This window comes from Neopsephotus bourkii, unplaced genomic scaffold (assembly GCF_033783945.1).
Source record: "Neopsephotus bourkii isolate Nb327-2 ecotype Australia unplaced genomic scaffold, CSIRO-AGI_Nbou_v1 NB_1634, whole genome shotgun sequence".
NCBI classification, from domain to species: Eukaryota; Metazoa; Chordata; class Aves; order Psittaciformes; family Psittacidae; genus Neopsephotus; species Neopsephotus bourkii.
Window position 1 is genome coordinate 6,457,771 of NW_026902109.1, and position 13,331 is coordinate 6,471,101.

Genomic DNA, 13,331 nt, shown 5'->3' on the forward strand with positions numbered 1-13,331 from the left:
ACCCAGCAGCTGGAGGGCTGCAGAGCAAGGCTGCCCCAACTAGGCAGCATGTGAGGAGGCTGAGCTCCTCTTTAAATCAAGCTGCCCAATATGGGTCAGTCTGTATAGCCTTCTGAGTGCTTGGATCAGGCCTCTCTCTACCAGTAGCCAACCTGGAATGGCACCAGCCCTCCTGAAGCATGTCAATGAACAGTTGGAGCTCTTCATTAGAGAGAACCTAATTAGACATTTATTTATGTGATTTTTGCATTAATGGCCTGGCAACAAGATTTATTTCTCAACTTATTTGTTTCACAGTGTGTTTTTTTCAGCAATCAATTGATATTTGGTTAGCTTATTAACTATCTTGTTAGAATTAAATTAAATGCTACTCTGATTTAACTGTATTAAAATAAATGTTGTCATTGTTAATTAAATGCAAATAACTATTTAAATTGTAGCAGTGCTTCATTGAGTTGCCACTGTTGGATGGAAGGATGTTGAAGAATGTTAGGCGGGGGATGGCAGGAGGTGCTAAGAGCTGGGACCTCCAGCCACCACTGGCACAGCAAGTGGAAACTTCTGTCTGTCTCTATCAAGTCCTGGCTGATAACCACAATACTGTATGAAAGCAAAGTTTCTCTGATTAAATAGGAAAGATGTTTTTTAACTTTCACTCTCTGACATGTCCACTAAGCTAGAAAAAAATTAGTCTGGCTGCGAGCATCTAAGAGCAGAGGCTGGTCCCTGGTACCTGAATAAAGGTTTTACAGACAATGAATTAAATCAAGGGATCCTCAAGCTTTCCCTGCAGCGTGGGACAAAGCTTGACAGAAAGGCGGTCCCCATGCTTATTCATTTCCCGGCACTGTGGGGTCCCACACGCAGAGGCCTGAGTCCCCCACCTCGGCAGACATGGGTGGAGGTAGGAATAGTAAGAGGACTCCTCTGTTGGGTCCTGCTATATAAATGCCTGTCCTTCCAACTTCCCAATCATGCCTCATTTCTCTGGCAGGTAGTAAGCACAGACATGGAAAAAGTTTTCAGTGAGTTTGGACTGGAAATAAGGATTAGTGAGCAGATAACCTATTTGCCATAAACTTCTGCTACTCCTTAGGTCTGAGAAGGAATCTCTAGGTGCAGGCGAGGGGTTACCAAACACAGGCAAACTTGTCTTCTTCAGTGAATCAGAGAGGGGTAAGGGAAGGCTGTGGATCTTCGCAGATCTTTCCATCTCTGTAGATGAAATAAGTGGTGTCCATACAAAAGTCAAAATGCATTTCCAAAGCTTTCCATGGATATAGATGCCTACATGAAATTGTAGAAACAGCAGCTGGAGTCATTGGGAAGAAAGTCCTGATGTGTTGCCAAAGCTTTACACTGAATCTACACAAGCTAAAATGCATGACGTGCGGGGTTAATCTAGTTTCCTTTGCAGTCAGCGCTGATACCACTTGTGACTGCAGCAAGAGCCGGGGCGGGGCTGCCGTTGTGAGAGAGAGAAGGCGAATGCAAAGCCTCCTCTCGTAAGTAGGGTCAGGAATAGGCCCCTTCGTTCAGAGGGGTCCGAGCATTTCCCAAAACAAAAGAGAAAGTGAGGACTTGGTGCTGCGCAAGCAACTGGTTTTGTCTATTTTAAATGTGCAAATAAGTTGTCCATTTGTATCCTTAGTGGCCAAATTTGCATACACAAGTCCTTGTTAATGAGTTGCAAGTACTGCAGGAACACTTGCATGTACAAAGTTGGAGCAATGCCCACAGAGTAACCCTTGAAATAAGTAGCTGCAAAAACGGTCAGTCACAGGGTAAGTTCCCAGTCCTTCTCTCTAAAAGCATGAACACATCCAGGCATTTAATACTCACACGAACTGCTAACCACCAGTGGTTCAGCAATGAACAAACTCAGAAACCATGCTGCAGTTTGTAACATTTGTATTTTTGTCCACGTTTATTACTGACAAAAGTGCAAGGAGTACACATGCATGCTATAGGGAGAGGTTTTTCAAGATGAAGTACAGTACTGGATCTGCATTCCATCCACAGTCCAAACACACTGTTATTTCATCCCATAAATGTGATTTCTTTTTCCTTTTTAGTTTGCATTTCTGGATATGATGATGCAACAGGTCTAAACCTGGGTGGTACAACAGGGTGAGGAATCAGGATAAAAAGCAAGGGAGTGAAGTTCAGCTCAGAATGAAATGTCCAAAGATTTAAACTTGGTGGGGTTTTTAATAAAGTTAGATAAACAACATATGATGCCTTGTGCTGTATTAATCTTCCAGTGCTTGATGCTTCACGTGATTTTGCAGCAGCTTTCATTTATTGAATTTCCTGCTTAGATTTTTAGTGAAAAGCAAGGAAGATTATGAAACATCCCCTTTTTAATTCTAATTTAATTGCATTCAATTAGCTAAATACATCATTTGCTACAACTTCAGTTAATACATTGTTAAATATTATTTTTACAATAGTGTGCCAAATGACATATTAATAATATTTGGTGTCATTAGCACTAGATTACAAAAATATTTGCATACTGCTTATTAGGATGTGATATGGTGCGTTTCCGCATTGGCTGACTATGTAGGTGACTAAGGATTGTGAAATAGTTCTCAACCCATACCCTGGATTTTAAAGCTTTCAGATTTCTTTGTTCATTTTTAAAAATAAAAATTAAATTCAAGTTCCTCACACAGTTTTTGTGGCATGGATGTCTAGAATAAGTGCATTCAGCCTTATTCCTGTTCAGACTACACTTTCATAATTACACTTAGCCTGCCCCAATTCCCTGAAATTTAGTTTCCTTATTCTTTAGTTTTTAGTCTGCCAAGAATGATGAGGGGAAAATTGATCCTGCCTTGGGGATAAGGGACTGGAGTAAATGACTTCCATGAGGTTTTTCCAGCCCTGTTTTCCTTTGATCCTGCATGGCCTGGAGCTGTCATGCATCCAGCCAGCTCATGGTGGATTCAGAGCAAACCGGTGTCCACAAATGGCTGAAGCTTCTGTACTGAGAAAATAGCAGTGCAGATCCAGCCATCTCTGGGTTTTTTATAACAGTTCTGCTGGTGAGACAGGGAGATGCAGGGCGCCCTCCTGGGTCACTTGTCCTCTTGTTACTGCTGCTGCCCTAAGGAATTTAGTACTGGGTTGGTTCCCCAGCCTCCAGGCTTCTTGTTGAGCCCTATGATTCTTGATGCCCCCTGGCTGGAGGGGGCTACAGGGGTGCCTGACTGCGCCAAATGCTCTTTGCTGGTGGGTCTGGGTCTTACAACATTTGACAGTAATGCACTATGCTGCAATTGCAGAAAATTTGAAGGTGTTGCCTGATGTTGCACAGCACAGAAAACCAGTGGCAGCTTGTGCTGAGGCATGCCAGCCAGTGGCATACCGGAAACATCAGAATAATGCAAGAGGGACTTAAGGTGCCAGATTTCATCCTAGGTTCAAACTTTATCTCTCTCAACCCAAGGGATGGCTCACTCCAGGGCTTTGGTCTGGCCCAAAAGTGATGACAGGAAGCATTTGCAAACTTGAAATGACATTTGGCTTTCCAGGGCCACCCAGTATTTGGGATAGCCTTTCTACGTCTACAAGTACTTCCAGGTGTTTGGGCAGAGCCATATGTAAAACAGCCTTTTCAAGAGCAATAGCGCTCTGCCTCTTGTGCTGCCTATAGCATGGAAGTAACAACAAACAGGAAACCTTAGGGATGAGGTTCAGACAGAAATATAGGTTCTAGCGACTAACTGGAAACACCAAAGATTAATGATTAATTTAGAAAAACCAAAGTGAGGTGTTACTTTAATTGTGGTGCCAAGTTCTGAGTTGATTGAACTGGAGGCTGGAGCTTCTAGGTGTGCTGAGCAGATACCACAGCTGCAGCAAAGCAGTAGCACTTGGTATTTATGCAATATCCTGATATTTGTAATTCGCTTTGCAGTAGCTGCAACTCAAGAAGTGCACAAGCTCTGCTCCATAGCTGCCTTTATTCTTCTTACGGATCATCCCCAGCAAGAGGGGAGTTTAAGCCACATTTTACATCAGTCCTTAAGCTGAATACCTGTATCTGCACTGGCGGTAACCCCAGGCAGGCAGTCAGGCTGTGAAGGCTGTTTGACAGCTGTGGGGTGTAAGGATGAGCTCATGGAGAAAGAACAATTGCTTTGGCTTTTATTGTGTCCTTCTGGAATTTTGTTCAAAAGTAAAACTCCAGGATGCTAGCAGGTTTCTTTATTTCTTTCCTTTTTTTCTTCCTCTCTCTTAGCATCTTGAGACAAAAGTGTTTAACAACACACCTTAATAGAGTGAAAAGTAAGTAACAACAGAGAACAAGCAGAGAGAGGTGAGGTGAACATGAACTAGTTTCCGCAGCCTTTGACAGCTCATCTGGTGGGAATTATGAGTAATTTATATAGCATTCCCCACTTCAGATTATCGAGTGGCTAGACTGAAGCTGGGAAACACTCCACGTCTAAATCAGATACAACAAAGGGGATATTTGTAGTCCTTTGTGTATTCCTTTATTGTATTCATTTTTATTAATTTCCTGACACTGAAAATATTTGGGGTAGGGAAGATAAGGTTTCACATCCCACACTCTGTACTACTCTGTGGTAGTCACTCAGGGTGTTGGGGTCAGCACATCCATGGCAGGTCTGTGAGGCTGCATTGTTGGCTTTGGATGAGATCCTGGCACTGGGTACTCTGTCTGGATCTTCTCCATGATCCATCATGTTCTTGAGCCCAGTGCTGATCAGTGAGAATAAACTAAAGAAATAATTTACATTTAGTTTACCATCAGGGAAGAGTCACTGTGAAGTACCACCAAATCATTTGCTAGTCTACAAGGAAGTCAGCCTGCCTCTTCATGTTCAGACTGACACTCAGCTGGTTCTGTTTGGCCCAAAATCTGGGCTCCCAGAGGATGGCCACTTCTTCAGCAGAAAGCACGATGAGGGCAAAACTGCAGACTCTTTCTCTGCAATCTCAGCCCATACATAGCTATGTGTCTGGCAGACAGCCTGAATTTATAACCTGGTGGCAATACATACAGTCCCAGTCTCACACATAGAGTCAGCATTGTTATGGGTGCCTTGTCCTGCCCTGGTAAGGAAGGATGAAAACCAGAGAAGTGCTTGGCCCAGGGGTGTGGGTTCTCCCAGCTGGCCAGGGCATGCTGAAGACCAGTTCTTGCTTTGGAGCAGCTCAAGGAAATACAATTAGGTCTTAGCAAATTCAGAAAGCAGTGTTTTCCTTAAAAAGCTCCAGAGAGATGCTGAGGAAGAGGGTGATCCAGATGGCTGGAGATGCTGGTCCAATCAGCTGTTACCTCTGAGCTGGTCAGCTCAGCCACAGCCCTGCTCCCAGCACAGCTCCTCTGTCTAACAGAGATGCTTATGTGTGAGACCATGCTCTATGGCCTGAATTTACCAGGGAAGCCAGGGTAACCTGCTCAGACACCTAAGAATCCTGTGACTGCCTGTATCCTACCTGCCTTCCTCACTTCTTCATGCACCTGGGTTTCAGTGGGGAGAAGCTGCAGGGTGGTTGGCCTCCTTGCACCTTTGACTTCTTCAGAAAGCGTGTGAAGAAGGGCTCTGCCAATGGAGAGCAAAAAGGTGCTCAGGGGTACTTTGGGCAGTGCTTACAGCTACTGCAAGCCTTTTGGTTGTATTTTTTGTTAGCATTTGTAATTACTCCACTAATTGTGAATGCCCTTTTGTGCTTTTGCCTGAAGAGAAATGATACACAGTAGACTGGGAAGTGTCTCCTGTTCTGTAAAAAAAACCAAACAAAAAGAACCAACAAAATAAAAAAACTGCTTAAAGGCCTTTTCTACTGCAACTATTCTAGTATAAAGGGTTAGGAGAGCTTTTGCTGAGGGGAGGGGAAAGGAATTTCAGCTTTCAATATATTTTGCCTGTTTTGCTTCTAACAAAATCACATTACCATTAACACTGAGGGACGTATTACTTTACAGATTGCAAACAACCTTTTTTGGTAAATATTAAACAAATTTACATGTGTCCTAATTACATTTATTCACAGCACTTAAGATTATTGGAGTTAATGTTACTTTTCCATTGGAAATCTTTATAGCAAATTTAGCATTTCCGTTAGTTTCCAAACAGGTATGTCCTAGAAAAAAATACACCAACAATTCCTCTGAGCCTGAGCTCTCCAATTGCAATCCTTTTACACCGTTGAATCCATCTTTTGTAAACAACATTACTTGCTCCTGTTTTATACCATAGCAGCTAGAAATAGAATTAGGTCTTTTACCTCTAGTCAACGTTATTCGGCATTAATCCTCTTCGGCAGAGGCAGCAGCCAGCTTGCTGCCAGCTGTTGGCAGGTTGCTGTGAAGCACTGGAATTGATGTCAGTCTTAGGAGTTGCAAACTCACAGAGTGTTTAACAGAGAAGTATTATAGATTTCTTTGAAATGAGTGAGTGCACTTAAAATTTAGGGCAGCTGTTAGGATGGACCCTCTGTACTCTCATGAGCATTTGGTAGCTGTTAAGGGAGGAAACTGAAAATGAATCATCTATTTTTTCCATTCTCATACCAAGTTACTGTATTAGCATCTCAGTATCTCAGTTTGTCTGTAAAATGGAGAGGTTACTCACCTGGACACTCTACCACAGAGTAGTGAGGCTTATCTAATATCCTGCAACAGTGATGTTGTGACTGTGATTATACTAGCCTCCATCAAAAGGGCTGGAAGTGGTCAGAGGAGTGTTCATTATCCTAATTTTGTGAAGTGAAACACAACTGTGGTGACCTGTCAGAGGGGGTGAGCAGCAGGAGCCAGGCTTCTCTATGCCTCTCCTATGGGGCATTAGGTACAAAGTCTGGGCATGCAGCAGGGACACTGCCTAAGGGAGGAGTCTTTGTGTATGTTCTGAAATACCATGGCTCTGCACACAGCACACAGCTTTAGGATATTGGTTTGTCTGTGTGCAGGGGTGACTCCTGCAGAACTTTCTTGGAGGGACTGTGGGTAAGATCAACCATATTCTCCTTATGGGATTGGGGCTGGTTCTGTCTGTTGCTGTAAGAGAAATATCCATAGTTCTCCTCTCTAGGTTTTCATAATGCAGTTGCTTATGTGCTCTTCCTCACCTTGTTCTCCTCTCAATATAAATCTACATTTTCCCTCCTTTTAAGCAAAAGGCTAGTATTTCTTTCCATCCCACACAAACTAAACCTAGAATACCTGCAGTTAGCTTAAACACCAGTAACAAAACCTCTATATTTTGCAAAGAGTCGGAGGCAAGGTGATGTAAAGTGACTCATGGTTTATATACAAGTATATGAAAGCCAAACTAGCCTTTGGATAGCTATGGATAATTCTTTCCATCCCATAAGGACTGGTAGTTCATAATGTTTTTTCATATTTTAGTTTTTGGGCTTTCATACCTATTATGGTATTTATTTAAAATAACAAGCTATGTGAGTCTGTCCAATTCCCAAGAACCCCACTGCCACTGTTCATTACAAGCTATGATTAGTGATAGGATTACATTGTTAATGTCTGCAGGTATTCTGAATATTAGACCTGTCTCTTGTATGTAGTTCTCCCTTCTGGTTACCTGGGAGTTGTCCCTTGTATTCCCTAACCTCAACCTTTACCAACCAGAAATTATACACTTGTAAAACAGGCGTGCTGTTCCGTTACAGTGAATCAATGGCTTTGCTCTCAGTCCTCTTTTTGTGTGCTATTAAAACCAAAAGTTTTTCTACATACAGCCTGACTGCTGTTGCTGATTGAAAGTTTGCATAGGTTTTGTATTGAATCCTCAGCACAAAGGGTGAAGGTTAAGTTTGCTGATGGCTTGTAGTTCTGAGGTATGTGTCTTTGAAGCTGCAAGTGTGAGAGGAGGACACAGCACTGCATCTTGGATCCATCTAGAAAAGGACTGGGTGATGGACTACAGTCTGGTTTCCATTTGGTCTCCTGAAGACAGAGTTTTGTATGCTAGTGCAAGCTGGTGTTGACTTGGACCATGTTTCAGGCGCTCAGCTGAATTTTTGGCCAACTTGCGATGTAGATCTAATGTTCCAACTCATCTGTAACATCACTAGAATACAACTTAATTTTCCCGTTATCCTGTACTTTCATTTAAAAAACTCATATATTTAAAACTTATGGCTCCAGTTTCAAATTCTACAAGGAGAAGCAACCTGGCAATAGCCAGGTTTGCTGAGGCTCCTTGAAAATGTAGGACAGCCCATACAATCCTGCAACAGCCACAAAGGCTTGTTAAACAGCAAGGTCTTGTGATCCCAGAGACTGGGTAGATTGAATCAGATTAGAAATGCTTAGAAGCTTTTGCTGTAAGATGTGTATAGCCTAGCATGGAGTGGTTACCTTTCTTCTAAATGCAGACTACAGAAATTTGTGCACTGCCTCATGAGTACCTGCACAATGTAATGAGTAAATGGTATCTTGGTGGAGCCCTGTAATGTGGCTTCTGGAGTATGGTGGCAAGGAGAAGCACTTGCCACACTCATAGTACAGTGCTCAAAGGACAAGTTCAAGCTTGTCTGTCACCAGAATTTACTTCCACGGCAAACTGAACTGCATAGTCTAAACAGGATGCAGAAGATTTTAGTCCCTCTATCTCTGCAAGATGAACAAGACAGCCCGAGTTACAGTGGAAAGAAGACCTCATGCTGAGCCAGTATTAACAGGATTTTCATTTCTTTCTTGCCAAGTTGACCAAAGTGAAACCAATCTGCCTCAAATTTCATAGTCAAGATTTTGTGCCAAGATTATATATAAAGTGGGTCAGCTATTCAGAGCTGGTAATTTATGTGAATATGGGATTTGTACTGATTTGTTGTTATCTAAAATTACTAATGTTTCATAAAAACACATTTCTGCTTGTGGATTGCTCCAGGAGTGGCAAACCCTGCATTTTTACTAGCTTGTCACTCTCTGGCACTGCTTGTGGGTGACTGGTCAGTTCAGCCAGGCAGGCCTGTCTCCCTCCTTGGATGCTGGTGGTTGAGGCATGGACAGGTAGGGTGGCCCCTGAAACACTCCAGGAGAGAGTGGGAGTAATTTCTGGAGTGAAGGAGGAGCTATGCCATCTAGTTTAAAACATTTTTAGGTCATCTAATGTTGTTTGGAAAAAAACCCTAAACTTTAGAATACATATTTGCAACCATTAAGCGCCTTGAAACTTTCTTGGGGTAGGAAATAGCTGATTGTCAGGCTTGTATGCATGTTGAACTCATCAGTGTAATAAAGATGGGCATAATGAATACATGGAATTTGTTAATACCTCACCATAGCTTGGGTCATTTTTCATCCCTGACATTGCCTGTGGCTTGAACAGGGGCCTGCCACGGACAGGACTGCAGGGAACATTCTCCTGCTGTGGCTCCCAGCCATTCATGGTCCATCCTCTCTTCCTCTCCCTCCTTTCTCCCATGGCTTACTGCCCTGCAAAAGGTAGCAAACCCTTTGCTCCAGGGCAGGCTGTGGGGCTTAGGTATCTCCTTGTGGAGGGGATGACATACCCTTACTGGCTTGCATGGTCTTCAATAGACTCCAACCCACAAGCCATTGCGGAGCATCAAGAAGCAGATAGGTGCCCACTAAAAGCAAAAGGCCATTTGGCATGTAGTCATTAGCTGTTGCTGAGTGCATTAGTCCTCTTATGTCTTTCAGAAAGTCATCATTTTATAACAGAAAATTGCTATTTTGTTCCAAGTAGACTTAATTTCTATAATAAGAATAAACCCCCTTAATTACGGCTGTGAAGCAGAATATTGTGTGCTTAATATGAAGGGCAGTAGCTATAAAGCTCACAGAAGGAGATGGAATGGGGAAGAGGCAATGGGACTGCCTGTGTCATGGTGCAAGGTATGGCCCTGCACCAGGATGGCTGCACGGGTGCCTCGCAGCCCAAGGGGTTTGTGGCCAGAGAGTTGCTGCCCAGTGCTGCTGAGGGCACAGAAAGGTATGCTTGGCCTCTTCTGGCACCAGTGCTTTTATCTCCAAGTGCCAAAATCTCTGTGCCTTACCAGTCTGCCCTGCGCCCCAGCTTTTGGCCACTGTTACAGGGAACTCCGTGGCCAGTGGACTGTGAATCACAGAATCCCAGAATCCCAAGGGTTGGAAGGGACCTCAGAAGATCATCTAGTCCAACCCCCCTGCAAGAGCAGGGTAACCTAGAGTACATCACACAGGAACTTGTCCAGATGGGCCTTGAATATCTCCAATGTGGGAGACTCCACAACCCCCCTGGGCAACCTGTTCCAGTGCTCTGTCACTCTCACAGTAAAAAAGTTCTTCCTGATGTTCACGTGGAACCTCCTATGCTCCAGTTTACACCCATTGCCCCTTGTCCTATCACTGGACATCACTGAAAAAAACCTAGCTCCATCATCCTGACACCCACCCGTTACATATTTGTAAACACTGATGAGGTCACCCCTCAGTCTCCTCCAAGCTGAAGAGACCCAGCTCCTTCAGCCTCTCCTCATAACGGAGGTGTTCCACCCCCTTAATCATCTTTGTGGCTCTGCGCTGGACTCTTTCAAGCAATTCCCTGGCCTTCTTGAACTGAGGGGCCCAGAACTGGACACAATATTCCAGATGCGGCCTCACCAAGTCAGAATAGAGGGGGAGGAGAACCTCTCTTGACCTACTAACCACACCCTTTCTAATACACCCTAGGATGCCATTGACCTTCTTGGCCACAAGGGCACATTGCTGGCTCATGGTCATCCTATCCACCAGGACCCCCAGGTCCCTTTCCCCTTCGCTACTTTCCAGCAGGTCAGTCCCCAGCCTGTACTGGTACATGGGGTTGTTCTTCCCCAGATGCAGGACTCTACACTTGCGCTTGTTGAATTTCATGAAGTTTCTCCCCTCCCAACTCTCCAGCCTGTCCAGGTCTCGCTGGATGGCAGCACAGCCTTCTGGGGTGTTGGCCATTCCTCCCAGTTTAGTGTCATCAGCGAACTTGCTGAGGGTACACTCAGTTCCCTCATCCAGACTGTTGATGAAATTATTAAACAGCACTGGTCCCAGCACCGACCCCTGAGGCACTCCACTAGTCACAGACCTCCAGCCAGATTCTGCCCCATTGACCACAACTCTCTGCCTTCTTCCTTTCAACCAGCTCTTGATCCACCTCACTACCTGATCATCAAGCCCACACTTCCTTAGCTGATCTGTAAGGATGCTGTGGGAGACAGTATCAAATGCCTTACTGTGGTGGATGTTGTGTAGATTTGTCTCTGTCAAAAGAAGAAATTTTGATCATTTATGTTCAGTTTGTGTGATTTTTGGATTGGCTTAGCTACTGATACTACCTTTGTTGCTAGCACTCTCCTGCAAGTGACCACCAGTAGCATGTCATTTGTTGGTCTCCTCTTCATTCACAATCTCTAATTAATTAAATGATACTTCCATGTATTTGGTAAAGTCCTCTAATGAATGTATAACTCAAGCTGAGGTCAGATGAAGTGGGCTGTCTCTGATAACAGCAGAGCATGTGTAAGTGGCACACACACAAAGGGGATGTGAACGGTGGAGGGTGTGAACTTGTCCCGTGCAGCGGGGAAGGGGAGGATAAAGCGCTGTCCCTATTCATTGTCAGCCATCACCACCTAGTGGTAAAAAAGCCCCATCTGGATTAATCTGCCAGTTTAGTCTCTTGAAAGGCTCTTTTTTTTTTTTTTTTTTTTTTTTTTTACCTAAAAAGCGGTTTTTCAGTTAGAGTACACATTTACTGGGCTGATTTTGGACCCACACTGGCTTTTATGGAAACGTGAAATTTCATTCTGTGCAGGGAACTGCTTCTGTTCTGTGCAAACTGACATCTGAACTGACTTGTGTGTGCTGCCTCCTAGACACCTTGACTGTGTACATAAATAAAATGGGAGTGTTTCAGCTTTTGCCCAGGAGGTGAACAGACTTTTAACACCACCCAGAGTCACACATAATATAATCCAAATACCAAAATCCAAGGAGATGGGGATCTGTGATACGGGTTTTCAACAAAAGGAAAAGAAGCCCTTGTCCCTAAAGCAAAAAGTCATCTGATTCCCAAGTCCTTTAAAGGTGTACCCTAGAAAACAAGGGTGGAAATACCATACAGTACTGAGGTAGCAAGGGTACCTCCATTTCCTTGTTAGCAAATGGTAAACAAAACTCAGAAGTTAATTACTGAAGCCCACATAAAGAACAGATGGGAACAGAAACCATATTACTGTCCTGGTCCCTCCTTTAGCATGTAGGGCATTAATCTGTTTCAACTGCTTCAGTTGCATCTTCCTTTTCATTCTTCCCAACCATGCCTCTGGAAGCTCAGACTTTTGCCTGTCCCCTGGTAAATGTTCTTTCTGGTTCACTGGGACACAGGTTTTTGTGTTATGCCTGTTGCCCTCAGCTGCCCCCCTTGGAGGTGAGTGTGCAGGTGCAATCCAGATGTCTGGTAACTACATTTTCTCCAGATAGAGAAAAACTCTACAATAAAACTTATTCCCAACAAGCTCAGTGTGCTCACCATGGCAGTTAACTGAGAAAGAAGTTACAGCTCCTTCATTATAGTTATGATTATCCTTTTAATTCTGTGATTTGCATACGGATAATATGTTTGATGCCCTTGTACAAATGGATAAAATGACATGCTCTTAAGAGTACATCAACAGGTGTTTGCTGGGATAGCAGGATCCCTCTGCCCTTTCTCTAGACTAGTCAGCTCCCAGCATGGCTGAAATACTCCTCTGGAAGACCAGGGAAGGGAAAGATGAGCTTGCATGTGCCCTTTGAGATCATCCCTCCATGCCTTTAAACCCTGTTTTCAAAGCGTCTGTGTGTAGCAGAGTTTTTCAAGATATCCCCATTCCTCTCATTACCCCAAATCTTCTGTAGGGTAGGTGCAGACCCTAGGCAGGCTTGGGAAGCAGCAGCCAGGCCAGCTGCTACACAGCTACACAGTCTTGCCAAGGAGCCGAAGAGTCATGGCTCGTGGCACGGAAATGGTTTCAGTACCTATAAATCTGAATTGCTTTGGCTGCTGTTGCCAGGCTTTTGTGTGATGCCTGATCCATCCCTTGCCTCCTCAGGCTAATCCCATGAAGGGCCTCTGCCTGGGGGTGGCCCTGGCATAGCTTGGCAGAAACACCACGGCATACCCTGGCAGCATGCAGAACTAGTGACTTTCACGTGCCCCTCTTAACAGGTGCCTGCACAAAGCTTCAGAGGGTGGGATAATTAAACCTCTATACCCTGGGCCTTGGGATGGTTGGTAGGCCAAGCAGGCTGACACAGGAGGAATTAAAAGCTCACTGGTGGGTGAGTTTCTCAGCACAAGCCACAT